Genomic DNA, 17,135 nt, shown 5'->3' on the forward strand with positions numbered 1-17,135 from the left:
TTCTTTCTTTCTTTCTTTCTTTCTTTCTTTCTTTCTCTCTCTCTCTCTCTCTCTCTCTCTCTTTCTTTCTTTCTTTCTTTCTTTCTTTCTTTCTTTCTTTCTTTCTTTCTTTCTTTCTCTTTCCTTCTTTTTTCTGTAACCAAAGAATCTTGACTAGCACTGATATGTAGGATGAAGCCAAGTCATGATGAGTCATGAAAGCTGAGCAGAAAAATTCTGACTAGGTATAATAGGAAATGACACCATCAAAGCCTTTGAATGCGAATGCGAGATGATCAAAGTGGTTCTCAGAAAGAGGGATTTGGCAGCAGTACTCAGGATCAATTAGATAATTGTAGAATTATGTAAGCCAGGTCAGAGATTCATATAGTATATGGAGAATCAGATTTGTGAATGTACAAATATTGAAATAAATCAATACTTACTATTACAGAAATAATGGCTACCATATGATGAAAATTTATTAAGCATCAATAACTGTACTTATTAAGAACTTTATATATATATATATTAATGCATCACATTTTTGCAGTCACTGTTACCCTTTTATCTTAGGAAAATTAAGGTTTAGCAAAAGCAAACATCTGGCTTAGTTCATTAGCTGAGACTTAAATCTGGTTCTTAAACCAAGCACCATTCCCCTTTGTTTTCCAGCATTTCAATAAAATGGACATTATTGGAGCATTACTCCTTGTATCACATCCTAGGACCTGGGTTAGACACTAGGCATGTAAAAGTAGATAACCCTAGTTGTCTGAGAAGTTCGTTCCAATATTTTTGCAAAGAACATTACCAAAAATTCTTTTTGTATAGTTTTTCAGTCATTTAAAGTAAAACAATAGAGTGGCTTGGATAATTGTTTCAAAGAACTTCAAGTATAATTATCACATGTAATTATCCCGTCTCCAACAGAGAATAACATTTGCAAAAAGAAACACTTAAATACCCTTATTTAAGAGGGTTTCCTGAAATATCAGCCAGACCACGAAGTGAGACCAACATTGTAGGAGAGCAGGCAATCAGACAGATGATATGAGAATTCCAGTTCTCGAGTGGGTGATGAACCCACTGTCGCTGCTTGAAATCTCTGTTGAATGATCCCAAACATGGGACGAGGCATAGGTGAGTCGTGTAATCTTTCATGAAATTCTATGAAGAAGCTCTTAGAGGCCAAAAATGAAAGGGGTCCAGAGTGTGCTATGGGTGTGGGAAAGGGCAGGAGTGATCTTAAGTAGGGAGATAATAGCAATGTGCAAAAGAGGTTCTAGTGTCAAACTGTCCCACATTCCCCCTCCACCTTGACCTGAGAGGAAATTTTCCAGACGTTTGACCTCCAAGGTAGGAATACAATAGCTAAGATCCAGTGTCAAAAGGAGATGGCAAGATAAATTGATATGCAAACCCATTTGGACATGAAAGGCATTGAAAAACAGAAGGTAACATGCATCTTTCTTCTTTCCTGAAATACGGAAGGCATCTCTTTAAAAAGAGGAGTGTCCAGGATGGAGATGAGATGCTGGTATGGCCCATAGGTACCATATATGTATTTGCAGGGAGAGGAGACACAGAATAGCTGAGTCCTTGATGTCACACCAAAAGCTGTCTTGCACAAAGGACACTTCCATACCTACAGTCTGGCTGGAGTTTATATTGAGATCCCGGGACTTAATCAACTCTATGGGTACCCAAAACCAGAAATAGCAGTAGATTCTCCAAAAGAATATGAGTTAAAAAAAAAATTATTGAGATATCTATGGAATGTAAGCAACATAAAAAAGAAACCAAAATGGATGGCCTTTTGCGGAGGTAGCATGAGTAACAGACTAGAGCGATTATAAAGTGAATACTGCAAGCCTATAATAATAAATATCTTTGAATGAATAGAAAAAGAAATTGAAAAAAATGAAACAGGAACAAATATTCATGAAGAACAGGAACAGATATTCACGAAGGAGATTATGGATATGATAAGTATGCTACCTTAAGTCAAGAAATCAGTAGTTGGGATAAATAACAAAATAGGCTAAGTTAATAAGTGAATAAGGCATTGGAAGAGTTGGAAGAGAGATGAGCAGTAAAATTTAAAATCTAATAGGGTACAGTGGACAAAGGAAGATATGTTGACATCTGCATAATAGAAATATCAAAAGAAAATAATAGTTCTGGAAGAACAAGTATTTTTAAAATGAGTGAAGTTTTCTTAGTATTTAATCAGTTAGAAATTCATATTGAATGGGCCCATAGCACTACATGTGAAAGACAAAAACAAAAACACACCTCAACCCATTTGAACTAATTTCTTAAAAATCTGAAACAAAGAAATGAATCTGGGAATCCTCAAGAATGAAAATGCCATCCTTTGTGTATGGTTTGTGTACAAATAACTAGGAATCAAATTGACATTGGCTATGGGAACAGCAATATTATATTCAAGATGGAGATATTCTCAAAACCTGAAGGAAAAGAATGTGGAGCTCAACATTTTATATGTTGCTGAACTCATATTTAAATGAAAAGGTAAAAAAAAAATCTTTCAGCATAAAAAACTCAGACTTGGAAACACAAAGACTGCATTTGGAATAAATATTAGAGTAACACTCCAGAAGAAAGGAAACAAATCCAAGAGAAAGCCCCAAGAGGGGGCCTGAATCCACTTGATAGTCAGACAGTATCTGGAAGGCAAACTCATCATTCCCTTTCACTGCGCGGGGGTGGTCCTACTAGCAGTGAATCTTATCGCCATCCATCCAGGTGACCAAGAGCCTGGGCACCATCTGAGCCTACTGCCTTTTCTGTTAACCTCCTCTTTAGACTCCAAATGCAGCCTCTTACTATAGCTTTATTAATACTTACTATCAGTATCCTCTACCTAAATTGGGCAGTTGCTCTATTCTACCATTTCCTAAATTGCCTGATCCCTTTTCTGTCTGTATGACAATTGACATTTAAAGGCATCACTTTGCAGGGACAAATACAATCCCTTAGAAGTTATCCTGCACTTATTTGGTCATAACCTCCCTTGCGCCCCCTGCTGGCTACTTTCTTGGCTCTAAATCAGGGAATCAGGGCTGATAGCCTCTCCTCCCCTGTGGCTTTTCTTAACGGACACCCGCCCCTCCCGGGCTTGGAGTTAATTTCAGTTTCTAGAAGACCCTTTATATCTTGTAATTCCATGATTTTTCCACAATAAATTGAAAAGGGCCTATTCATTTTTTTAGCTCTCCAAATGAGATCCCCAAGTAACTTGAGAATTGTTTTCTTATTCACCATTTAAAAGTATTTCTGGAATCAATGGGAAAAAAAAGGAATAAATGAATGGGCAAAAACAAAACAAAGCACTTGGGATTCTACAGGAACTGATTTAAATGTCAGTCCCATCATTGGAAACATGGTCCACTTATAAAATTATCTGTTTCTTCAGCGTTTTTTCCCATTTACAAAACAGGTAAACCCTATAGCGGAGTTTTGTTGTGGATTTAGGTGGGATTATGATGTAAAAACACTCAGCACAATGCTTGTCACATAATAGCTACCCAACTTAGTTTTCTCACCCAAGAAACCCAAATCCTTTGAGAACCACCTGGTGCCATCTGTTTTTCTAGAGGATACAGAGTAGTCATTGACAAAAATTAATCAGATAAAGAATTTGCAGTTCAGCAGAGATGAATCTTAAGACTTCTTATTCTAGATTGAACACACACACGTGCCCTACCTTGAGGAGCTTTGGGCTGAGCACAAAACCTGGATATTTCAGTATCACCTGAAGAACTTAAAATGATACAGATTCTTGGCTCCACCCCCAGTCGTTATGATGTGAGAGATCCACGGTAACTACTGGGGAAAGAGATTAAAGCAGGGTTTCTCAACAATGAAAGTATTGACGTTTGGGGCTGGATGCTCCTCTGTGATGGGGAGCTAACCTGCACATGTAGGTCGTTCAGCGCATCTCCATCCTCCATACACCAGTTGACGGTACCACACCCCTTTCCCCAGCCCTCTCCCTATAAGTTGTGGTAACTAAACATGTCTTTAGTTACTACTAAATGGTCCCTGGGACAAAAATATCCCCAATTAAGAACCATGGGATTAAAAATGCTGGACATTTTTCATGATGATAGCAGCTCAGGATTTCCTGTTTCGTGACTCCTGCCTCCATAACAGTAGAAGCCCTAAACTCAATTTCCCAGCCTCTCTTGAAGCCATGTGCATGTGACCTAGGCTGCACCGAGAAGAGGAGCCAGAATAGAATTTGGTTCTGGAAAGTCAGCTTTAGGAAGCAGGTATGGGTGGGATCCACACTCCTTTAAGGGTGAGGAGAGAAGACCTCCCCAGGGAGCAGCGATAGTGCACGCATCGCTCCGCTACCTGGCCCTTGCCATCGCCATGGAACTGCAGTGCCTGAAGCCACGATGGGGTGTTTGGGAGGCATCCTGTCTCATAGTTAAGATATTGCTCCTGGCTCCAGACACTTCCAGCACTACCTTAACTGGATTCCTCAACTGAACCACACAATGCAAAAATGACTTGAGTGATTATTTTCCCAATTCTCTCAAAGATGGTCCATAATCGCACCATTTTACATGCATAGGAAGAAAGTTCGCTCTTTGCATACAAGAGATGACTTAGCAGATTAAGTCTTAATTGTCACATGGAAAATGGGTCGAAAGGGAAAAAAAAATCCTTTTTTCTGCTAAAATTAACTATTATGATTCTTCTTTTCAAAACTAAGGTGCTTACTGCTAACAGTCTTCAACTGAAGAATCGTAAAACAACTTTAAAATTGAGGTGATTTTCTTTAGCTGGACCTTGAAATATGATCCGATGGTGAATAATTTGCCTATTCCTTGTATTTAAGCATTTCCCTAAGTGCTTTCATGAGGACAGGGCAAGAAATTATATTCTAGGATTTTGACATTCTTGCACATTCTATTATTTTGTCCAATCTTTGAGGCAACCTAATTCAGGACCGGCTACATAATTTACAGGACTCAGTGCAAGCTGAAATGCAAGACACTCCGTTCAAAAAAAAAAAAAAATGGCAACTACAGAACCTTAAAACAGGTATGGGGTCCTTGTCAGCCCAAGACTCTGTGCACCTGCTCAGGTCACACCCCCCTGAAGCAGCCCTGCCCTTGGGTGATAGGCAAGTCACATAGCACTTGTACCAGTTTATATAGGAAGAAACCAAGACTCTGGAGCCTCCCCGGTAGTCTTATGGCAATTTTTCAAGGAAATCCTGATGGTTGATCCTTCGATATATCAAAAGTGGCCCTGGAAGTGCCAGTGATCCAGCATCTTCGCACCCAAAAGAGAGGAGTAGATTGTGGTTATGATTTAAAGCTGGAACCACTCAGACAGACAGTATATTATTGAATACACACAAATGCCCTAAGAAATAGAAGATGTGAAAAATATATAAAAAGCCTAAACTTGAATTATACTAGTGTTAAGCCACTGACTGCATAATAAAATGTGTTGACATCATTACAATGAACAATCAATATAGCATTATTTATTCCAAAGTGATAAATCTACCTGGTGTATAGAACTGAGTCTATGAACTGAGCGGACTCAAAGAAGCAGTAGTTTATCAGAACAGACCGCATTGTGCTCTGAATATTGCTCATGGTTACAGACCCTTCAAATATGACCCCCCTTTCTTGATGGGATTCTTCAACTGAACCACACAATATTTATCACGTTTATCATTCCACTTTCATTCGCTATACACCTGTCCTAATTTAGAAGGAAATAATCATTGAGCTAATTCTGATGTTCCCAGCCCTGTAACTTATAATATTCTAATTAAATATTAATATGACAATTGTATAGTTATTGAAAATTTAAGTTAATTTCTTCAAGGAGTTGGGATATTTTTAACATTAAGTTAAAAATCACTGTTATAGTGATTTTTTAAACTGTTGGATATTAGTTATGTCTTTACTTATACATACAGTGATTTTTTTTTAATCACAAAAGGGAATTGGCTTAAATTATAGATAAAAAGCACATTTTTAAAGTTGCTTTGAATACAAAGCTCTAATTCAGAAGTAATGGTTGATGTTGTTTTCCAGGGATAAACTCATTTTATAACTCATCAGTTTAGCATTAGTGAACGTGTGGCAAAATAATGCAGTTTTAAATTATTGATGTATTAGTGAACCAACTATCTAGTCTAAAATCCAATACAGTTCAGAGGCACCTGGGTGGCTCAGTTGGTTAAGCATCCTACTCTTAGTTTCAGCTCAGGTCATGATCTCAGGACTGTGAGGCATTGGGCTCTGAGCAGAGCATGAAGCCTGCTTAAGAGTTTGTCTCTCTCCCTCTCCCTCTGCCCCCCCCCCCATATACACACAAGCATGCCCTCTATCTAAAAAAAAAGAAAAAAAAATTACAATACAGCTTCATGTTTTACATGCGTTTTATTTATTTTTGATTCAAAATGCTATATTTAATAGTATATTTAAATATTGTACCCCCTTCACCCTTGAGATACTGGCCTGGCTTAGGCTGTCTGTACAGTAACACCCGTGGTGGGGATAATGGCAATTTATCAGGCATTTATTGTGATAAGTGATTAACTGCTTCTGTAAAACTTTATCCACTGGATTCTTCCCCATCTCCCAAACAGATGATTGTAGGCAAATTATAATCACAGAGACATTTGCACTAGTTTTTTATAGTGAATCAGGAATGAAAACTGTGGAAAAATCCATAAAGCCCTGGATCTGAATGTAGTCCTTAATTGTTCCAAATTTCCCATTCAAAGGAAGTCAAAGCATGACATTTGGGTGTTTACTTAAAATGCTCCTTCTAAGGCTATCTCTAGCAATCTTGATTCAGTAGTTTGGATGGGTATAGAGAAATATTCATTTTTATCAAGAACATAAGGGTACTGTAATCCTGAGGATTTGCTCTTATGCTAAGAAAAATGCTATCTCTATGTTGTATTATTTTCAGAACGTGTAAAGAGACATAGAAGAAACAGAAAGAAAACAAGGCAACGGACAAAGCAAATTTGCCAGGGAAATCTCTCTGTGAAAATACTGGAGTAGAAGACTCTACATTTATTTGGTAACAAGGAAAAGTATTAGAGGTTTTATGTATTTGAAAGCCTTCTGTTGGACTATATTGGATGGCACATGGATAAGAAACAAGATGAGAGAATGAGCTAGAATTTACATTCACAACAGGCGGTATTTTGTTATTGTTAATGTTACTATCAGTATTAGTGGGTGGAAGAGAGAAAGTCCAGTCATGATTCTACTAGGGGAAAATCCCCAGAGATCTTCCTTCCCTTAGAACAGGATTAGACTGCAATGATCAGGTCTATGTAGGAGGCATGGAGATAACTTCTTTGAATCCAAACACAGAAAGCAAATAAGGCCGAGTTTAACTGAATATGAAGAGACTAGTTGTAAAACCCCAAATGGATAAATACTGGAGTCGGGGTGGTGGCTGGGAGCAGACTGAGGTGTTGAGGAAGCTGGGATCCAGGGGAAGCTCATTCCCACTGATGGCTTCCCAGTGAGAGTCCACAGCCCAGTCTAAAACATGAAGCCCCGTTAACTGATGATTCCTCTATGTGATGTCTTCCTCGGTACAAGGGTCTAGCAAGAAAAAAAAATTCTGAAATATTTAATAACATTTCCTCCAGTTTAGAGAAATAGTAACAGAAGGTAACATAACACTTCTCATCATATCAGGAGAACTACCTGATAAAAAAAAAAGCTACAAGGTGTACGAATTGATTACAGAAGCCAGCATATGATTTTTTCTTTGCTTAAGCACTTTCTTTGATTGTATTTAAAGTGCATTCATATAAGTTTGATTTAAGCACACAACCCAACAGCTTTTGCTTATCACTCACAAAGTACAAGAACCTTCGAAAGAATAATCTGTTTGTTTGCTTTTCCCTTGGTTACCAATTTTCAAGATAGATAGACACAGAAAAGACAATTGATACCCACGAGCTGGATAAATTGTGATGGTTGACTCTTAAAATTCTACAAAGTATAAATAACTCAAGCTTTACTTTCCCAGCTTATGACATCAGCGGGTCCCCTTGAGTGAATTATTACTTGGGATTTGACTCTGTCATTTTTCACTGTATCTATAGCGTTTATTTTGTACTTCATCATGACAATTTTGATATTTTGGGACAGAAGTATTGGAAAACCAGGGCACCCAGAGTGCTTCTAGTTAGTTCAGCGAAAATTTGGGATGCGTATAAAGCAATTTTAAATAAAGCTATAGAGGAAATATCGAAATAAATTACCTCATTCCTTTTGTTTCTTTTAGTGCTGCTTGGATTCACTTTCAGATGCTTAAAGAAAATACATCTGGTTAACAAGTATTGCCCAGAAGACAGGCTATGCAGATACTGATTATTTCTCTAGCACCTAGATTACAAATTCAATGAGTGCTTAGCCCAGCTCGCCTCACTGCTGAATACACTGAAATCCAAATGGAACCCCAGAGCATTGCTGCGAATATTGAGGGACACCTGATCCCATTCACTCATCATTTATCTTCTCGAGTGTCTAAACTCTGCGAATCTTGGAGAAACATGGGGAAAAAGTTAAGGAGTAGGTGTAAGGGTCATAGGGTTTCCTACTCATTTTTGGTTGTTTGTCTGCAGAGGCACATTTTGAAGCTCAGCAATAGCTATTTGTCTTGATTTTAATCCTTGATGCGGATTATTCGACTTCCCTTTCTTTTTAGAGTTTGCCATATCTACGATGTCCAAAGAAGAGATTACCATCTCTTGGTCTCAAAAGGCCAATAAAATGTAGGGGCTTGGAAAGCCTCAGTGTCTGAGACCTTAAATTAAAAGTAGGTCACGAAACCACGTCGTTCTATTTTCTCACCTCAATCCTGAAAGAGGCAGAAACAGTCATACAGACATCAATCGACAGCATTGCATGGACAATGGAAAGAAAAGCTCTCCTGTCCATATCTGCTTATCTGTGACTACTGTGTGCTTTGATAGTTGGGAATTTTCCAAACGCTAATGGAAATGTTGTCAGTAACACACACTTCTAAGAGTGCTGTAACTTAGAAAGTCCTCAGCAATATTTTAGATGCAAACAGTTTCGACTTATGATTGCTTATACCGTTCATCCAATTGGGTAAGAGGTAAATTAGTCTTTGAACAGCCAAATCCTCAGAACCCAAAGGGTCTATATACAATATCTGTGTCAGTCTTATTCCTCCTCAAAGATACACACGTGTGTGTGTGTGTGTGTGTGTGTGTGTGTGTGCGCGCGTGCTTGAAAGTGAGAAACTGCCAAATGTTTCTTAAAATGGAATATAAAAACAATAGGAGCGTAAGAGTGAAGTGAAGTCTCCCAAACTAAGTCTCCATGGCAGTAACATTTTATGATGTTTGCAATTACCTCAGACTGTGATTTGTTAGCAAATGTGTATGTGGGTTCATCATGTTTGTGAAACAAAGTAGTACAGATGTGTTAGTAATTACAGCACTCAGCAGTTGTCTGGAGATGGTTGAGATGACCCTTGATAATCTTTTAAGTTTGCATTGTGTTTGCCTCACTTGCTAGACATTTAATTGAAAATGTTCCCGGAAGGAGCACTTTCCCTTTCCTTATGTGAATACCGCTTTTGCAGAGGTGGGTGGAGTTTAGGAAAGGAAGGGACGATGTTGGTTTCTCAATGGTGGGAATTCAAAAAGACTTTTGGTAACTCTCTTTCCCCCCCCCCACCCCGTCCTCTCTCTCCTCCCCCAATTCTTCTTCTAATAATCCTATTCTAACATCTAATTATCAGTTTGTATATCAGATACAATTTGAGACAAAAATGTTTAAATTTTAGCCCAAAGATTATTTTTTATATTTAAAAATAAACAAATTAAAAATCTGTGACATTACCCCATTTGAATGGTGAATATTTTTGCTTAATAATAATAACTAAAAATATAAATATATTTCTCAAAAAATAATTTAAAAATATTTCAAACTGGATCATTCGTTTCTGATGATGGGTGCTTGCTTAGAAATATTTGTTAGCCAAGAGAAATTATTTTAAATGCTTGTCATCCCATTACTCTGAGTAATAGTGACTTGGTTAGTGCTTAAAGCACTTTCATAATTCTGGAGGGCAAGGGGCATCTGGGTGGCTCAGTCAGTGAAGCCTCTGATTCTTGATTTTTGCTCAGGTCCTGATCTCATAGGTCTTGGGATAGAGCCCCACACTGGGCTTCGCACTCAGCAGGAGTTGGCTTGAGATTTTCTCTCTCCCTCTGCCACTCACCCCACTCTCTCTTTCTCAAATAAATAGATCTTTAAAAAATAATTCTGGAGGGCAATTGGACTGCATGGACTAAAAGACCTTGAATTATGAGTATCTTTTTTAAATTTAGTTGCCTAGAATCTTTAAAGTGGAAATGCTAATACCTTTTGGTGAAACAAATGTATTTATGGATTTGAATCATGACAAAATACATACAGCTATTCAAAAACAGATACATATAAATGTTCAGTAAAAAATTATTTATAATAATTATTGAGGAAAAGCACATATTCAACAAAGGAGCATTAAAGTAAATGATCTGTGGAATCATTTCTATGATCAAGTCTATGCAGCCATTAAACATTACATTTCACAGATTTGCTTTTTATAAGAAAAAATGTTCACAATACATAATTTACATGAAGAGTAGGTTAAGACATGTAAAATGTATATAAAACACCTTATAGGATATAAGTCATAGTATTAATGGTAATTATGATGTGGTTTTGTAATACAGGTGAGGTTCGGTGGGTTGAGGTCCAGAGCCGGTGGCCAAGAGAGAATTCTTGAGAAGTCTTTGGTGCAAAATGGTGGTTTATTAAAGCACGGGGACAGGACCCATGGGTAGAAAGAGCTGCTGCCCCGGGGTTGTGAGGGGTGGCTGACTATATGCTATGGGGTTGGGGGAGGTAAGAAAAGGGAGGTTTCAAAAGGATTTTCATACATTAAAGAACTCACAGGACACCAGAGGCCTCACCATTGTCAAGTTAAGGTTGTATTTCCCTCCAGCAAGGCATTAACATTAATATAGTTGGGAACTTCTTGGAGGAACATTACACTCTTCCTGAATCAAGTATCTGTCCCATGGGCTGCAGGTAAAAAGACATTTAATTGTATCTACATTTCCTTCTGGAACCTAGGTTATTGATAGAAATGCTTTGTTCTTGTAGATTACCAAGACATTTGTAAACTGAGGAAGACCCAGGTCTTGCAGGATTGTGCTCTCTATAAGTTAACTGTTTGTTTTTCCTTTCCTTAGCTTTAGGGCAGCCAGGAGAGCCTGAGGAATGTCACATATATCCCTTGGGAGAGGGGGTGTGGGGGGTGGGGCGGTGTTGTGGGGTGTCAGCTTCTGCTTTGTCCTCAACTTGCCTTCTGTTCCCTTATCAATTATATCCAAAAAGTGGACTTAATGCTGATTTTAATATCCTCTTAATATTTTTCTGTTTTCCAGACTATCTGCAATGCACTATTAATATTTTTGTAATGAGAGCAATATATAAAAATATCTGAAAACCAAAGTCTAAAGTAATGTTTTAGATTTTCTCCTGTATCTTCTTTGTATGTGTGGTCATAGTAAATAATGAAACTACTATACTTTTTCACTGAAAAATCCTAACTTTAATTTTAGCTCCTTGTAGGAAACAATTCCTTACTTGGATTTTCATTTGTTCTAACCTTTAAGTACAAATGTAAAAAATTAGTCACGTTTCTCAATGTGTTCCAATTTGACACTCACGAACAATGCAGTAAGTTTTGGTTTGTTGGTCTGGTATTTGTTTCCCTCAATATATCATCACACTTGAGACTTCTGTTTTTTTGTTTTTTTTTGTGGTCCCAGGAGCTAACAATTGTTGAATACATCTTAAAATGTTATTTACATGGAAGAAAATATCATAATTGCATGTAAAATTGCAAATCCTCAAGCATGGAGTGAAGTTGTTTTAGAAGGTTCAAGGGTGAGACTGGTTCAAGTGAACAGTTTAGGCACAGGAAATACTTTTCTAGAAAACTAAATCACAAAAATGCCTATTGGTGAGAGCTGTCAAAATATTCTACAGTCTTGAAACAGAACGTTGGGAGGGTAAAATGTAATTATTTTAATCTAGATAGAAAATAATGCAGTTGAAGCCAATACTGCACCACGCCAAGAAATGGTCATGGTTCAGTAATAAAAGGTTTGATCTCTAATCTTGAAAAGATTCACAAATCTGGGGATGGTCCAGCAAAGTGGAATCTTGCGGTAAGGAGACACCGAAAAAGCTTTGATGACAAATGGTTTCTCTTTAATGGATAAGATAAGGGGTAGGGATTGCTCAGGTGCTAGTTATGTAAAGGCTGAAAGAATCTGAAACAATGTTTCTTAATTATCATGCAATATGCCTCTGGCGGTTCATCTTCTCTTCACCACCACTGCCCCCAGGAGGATGATGGGCAATAGGTCAGTTCTTTCCCCATTTCTTCCTTCCCTCCCTCTACTTTCTTCCCTCCTGCTCTCTCTAAGCATTTAATCATTCATTTTGGTTTTAAGACTGAAACTTACAAATTAAAAAAAATGCTTCATTTATTTTGAAACTTTGCAACAAAAGTAGCACTCAAACAGATCATCTGGGCCTACTGAAAATGACTATCTTTGAAAAATAGGAAACATGCAAAAGGAAATGTTGAATCACAATCTGATACAAACTAAGATACTGGAATTCTCTGAGTGAGGTGGTGGGCCGTTGTGTCTTGCGATTTTAACAGATCATTTGGTGGTATTTATTCTGTGCATTAATGATCCACATGTTTTTCATGTTATTTTTTGAAAACAGAATATGCCCTCCTTATTCAACCCTCCTATGACCCTTATTCCATTGTAATGCCAGAAAGGAATAGAGTGCAAAGAAAAGCACATTGTGTCTGCCAGGTAAATCGTGACAGGAGGGTGTATGATCAGATCCCTTATCTTTGTTAAAGAATGTTTTTGTAATACAATCATGACTGTTATACACAGTGAAGACATAGCAAAGGTTTTATTTAACTAATTGATCAATGAGAGAATCTGTAAGCCGTTGGAACTAGTTCAAAGGAGAATTTAAAAAAAACACACACAGGCCCTAAGGAATGCTGAAATAAATTTATAAATTGATTAATGTCCATAAGACAATGGTCAATTGAATCTCTGCCTGACGGTATTTGCATTTGTATGGATGAGAATTGTTTGCATTACTATCAGTATTCTATACAGATATACTGATAGTATAAACAGTATTATACAGAGTTTTCAGAAGCTCAAAGACAATGAAAGATGAGTTAGTTTAGATATGTGTGCTAAACAGGGCACCACCAAATGATCTTTTACCCCTTTCAAAATCTTTTAAATTTTTTCATGACACTTTCCACATCATGCAACAGTGACTTACGTAACTTAGATCAGATGAAGTTGCTTAGAAATTTTGCTTCTGTGCACACTCAGGATTGGATGGATATGAGCAAACAGCCACAGGATTATAGAACTGAGTTCCAAAGGAAGGCCAGGAAATCAGTGTATCCAACAAACTACATCCATAGAGATTATAATCATCATCCATCAGATGAAAATAATAGTGCCCAGGAATTTTGCTTGCTGGACCAAAATTCAAAGGGCAAGGTGCGGAGAAATGTCAATTTGGATGAAACTGCCTGCCTGTTTACATGGCTACTGCTCCCAACCGTACCTCAGAAAAGTCTTTGAGGTCCTAATGTGATATGGATATAAACAGTCAGACCAACGTGCCTCCCTAACTGTCCCAAAGCAGCTGTGATGTCCACTCGTTGCCAGATCTGTCTGCCAGGTACGCCCTATACCTTCTACTTACCTAAGAAGGGGAGAAGAAGGGGAAGAACAAGGCATTGAAAGTGAGAGGGGGAAAAAAAAAAAGATTATCAGGAATTACTCACTACTACTCTGCCTCCCCAATTCCACCTCACTTCTTCTAGCTATTTGTCCTATTGTACTTTTTCTTCCAGCCCTCTGCACGATCTACTCTCTACATTTTCAAACAGGGACTTGCACCTTAATCCCAAATCTGCAATCATTCTGTTCCCTTGGGATGTGTTCTCCTCCTTGTCTGCCTGTCACGTTCTTATGCATGCCTCAAAATTTAGTTAAAATCCCCTTTGTTCCATGATGCCATGTTCTGAGCTTTCAGAATATCCCCTTGCTCTTATGTGACTGTAAATTCCTTGCAGTAAGAGCTTATTCAAATTTTGCTTACTTTGAATGTACCCAACAGAAACACGGAAGATGATTAACGACTAAGAATATTAAAATAACTAGTGGTATGTTACTGAGTAACAGAATACATGAATAAACAGGGGAATGAATGAATGCATGCATGAATGAGTGAATGAATGAATAGAATGACTTAAAATGTAATCAAACGCCACTTTTCTTTCTCAGGTATGTAAGTCCTAGGGTTTGTTGGTAAGTCATCGTAAGAGTAGGGACAATCAGGAAAGCATCTAATTCATCTTTTCCTCCAATTCAAGCCCTAACACAAACCTGTTTTATGAATTGAGGTGTATTTAATCTTTTAAAGTACTTCAGGAATGAGATTCTGTCATGGCCATCAAAAACTTGAATCCTTGAAAAGTAGAGTTCTTAAAAAAGAGTAACTACCAGAAAGTTTCATATACTCGAAAACTCAGCCATGGGAGGGAAAAAAAACCCACAACACTCCTCCAGAAGATTAATATCTTGGTGTCTACAACTGTTATTACTTCATTAGGTACAAGAGAAGAAACACAAGAAATTCTTTTGTCTATTTTATCATTTTATCATCAAAGTGAATTCTGACAGGTGCATGGCTTTAGAAGTCTCTTATTTGTATGCTATAGGACCGGTGGGGATTTAATACTGGAGTCTTGAAGTGTAGATTAATTCTGGTAATTACAGGTGAAAAGTCTCTGGTTTCATAAGATAAACTCAAAGCCACACGACAGTACCAGTCTGCATTGAATTGATCTGAAGAGAATCTGGAGTATTTGTTTTAGGGATGACAATGGGAATTGTGTGGGTAGATGCCTTCAAGCCCTTTTCTGAAATGAGGCTCCATGCTTTGCAAGCACTGATAAGTTAATTTCCAAGTATTCAAGCCCGTAGCTTATCCAAAACTTTCCAATCTACTTTCTCAACTTGCTCATGCATGCTCAAGTTCTCAGCAGAATGGTGTCAACAATATACCTTTTGTTTTTCTTCTTTACTCAACCTTCTTCCTAAATGATAGTATTGACTGCTCTTTGGAGCCTGTCGCATGTGTCTTATTTCAAGGTCTTTGTATTCTGTATGACAGATGATAAACGTAGGAACTGTGAGCATAATTCCAAATTTGCATTAATGTATATATAACTTTTGCATACATCTTAACATTTCCGTGTGAATGTTTTAATGTACATTGCATACTATAATATTATTTTGGTTACAGAAGTGCTATGAAAACAAACAAAACGAAGAAGAAAACTGTTTGGAAAATATGCTATATTTTAAAAACATAGTTCTGATACGGCATCTAGGAGTGACTTTTTTTTTAAATGAATGAAACTTCATAAACTATGGGCTTTATAAAAACAGTCTTAAATGTGAAAAATAGAGATAAGAACTGAGTGGGAGGGTCAGTTCTAGAAATGAGAGCCAGGACATAGTTGAAGGCTAAAGGTATTAGAAATTATAGAGAGGCAAAATGTTGAGAAAGGTGATTGATTTAAACCAAGTTGAAATATGGAAGTGTCCAGACACTTATAAAAAGGGATTGAATTTTGATTTACTGGTGGTTCGAACTTCACATAGTTTACATAAAGTGGCAATCAGGAAGTTTGACTTAGGATCACGAAGCATACAGAATACATTTCAAACCCATAAAAAAGTTCCAACAATAAAGAAGCAGTTACTGGTTAGAAGTTTGGTGAAAGCTAGGTACCTTAGAGGTGGACTGAGGCTAGGCATTCAAAACTTAGGCTAATATCGACGTTTTTTTCCCCCTCCTAACTTGAGTATGCTCTACACTTTTTTTGAAGTCACTAATTTATTTTGAAATTTTCTTTTTGGCATAAGAATTAATGCTTGATTTTTTTTTTTTTAAACAGGGCCATAATATGACTTCTGTTGCCTCCTTTTGCCTAGCTCTTAAAATTACTTCCTTTGGGAAAGAAATCATCTGGGATTCAATACTGTCCAAATGGAAAAGGTGAAGGTTTTAATTAACTGCCCTAGAACTTATCATTGCAAGATGGCGGTATTTTGCTCAAGTGGTGTGAAGAGCTCTTAAATTATTCTGGCAATTGAGTTTTCATTCTTTGTTCTATATTGTAAAATCCTCTAATGGCTAAACACACCCAGGAGCTTGGACTTTAGACCCTATGAACAGCAGGGGGGAGATATGCAACTGATGGAATGTTCACTCCCGTTGTGGATGGTTGTGGATGGAATCATTAGAGTTTCTGGGATTCATGCATATGCTAAAAGGGTGAGTGTGAATTATTCAGAATGGCTAGACTCAGGGAGACCAAAGTAGTTCTCAGAAAGAAGATGGGGGATGGGGCAGGATTAAGGAAATTGAAAGCTAAAATAAAAGAGAATCAAGCCCTCGCCTAAGTTTCTCTCACACTAAATGAAGCCAAACGCCAATACTTTTGATTTATAAGCCTCTGCATCAAGTTACTTTAGAGACAAGGAAAGTGTCTGACTTGCAGCCACAGATGAATGGCCAGCTGACCTCGTGGCCATTCATCACTGAGACGCAGGAGTGAGTTCACTTCTCTGCACTTCAGCTAACAGCCCCTTAAAGGGTGAAAGTCAAGACTTGCAAGTGAGTATCGAGCTCATTCCAGTTGTCAGGCCAAATCCCGAAACTTCGGCCAGTTTACTCTCTGATAATATGCACGTCACTTGACCTCTCTGTACATTTAAGCTTATTGTATTTCATTTTTAATAAGCAATGAGAAGTCTTGAAATAACACACCGTCAGAATTCTTTTGCTTTAGGGTAGGTGGCAGTGTTATGGGAATAACATTCACCCTAGACTGAGGTTCCTGGGTACCCTTCAATATTTATAAGAAATGTGATTCACAGGGTTTTCTAAGCC

Source organism: Ursus americanus, chromosome 10 (assembly GCF_024610735.1).
Source record: "Ursus americanus isolate L20-20 chromosome 10, mUrsAme1.1.p, whole genome shotgun sequence".
Taxonomy (NCBI): domain Eukaryota; kingdom Metazoa; phylum Chordata; class Mammalia; order Carnivora; family Ursidae; genus Ursus; species Ursus americanus.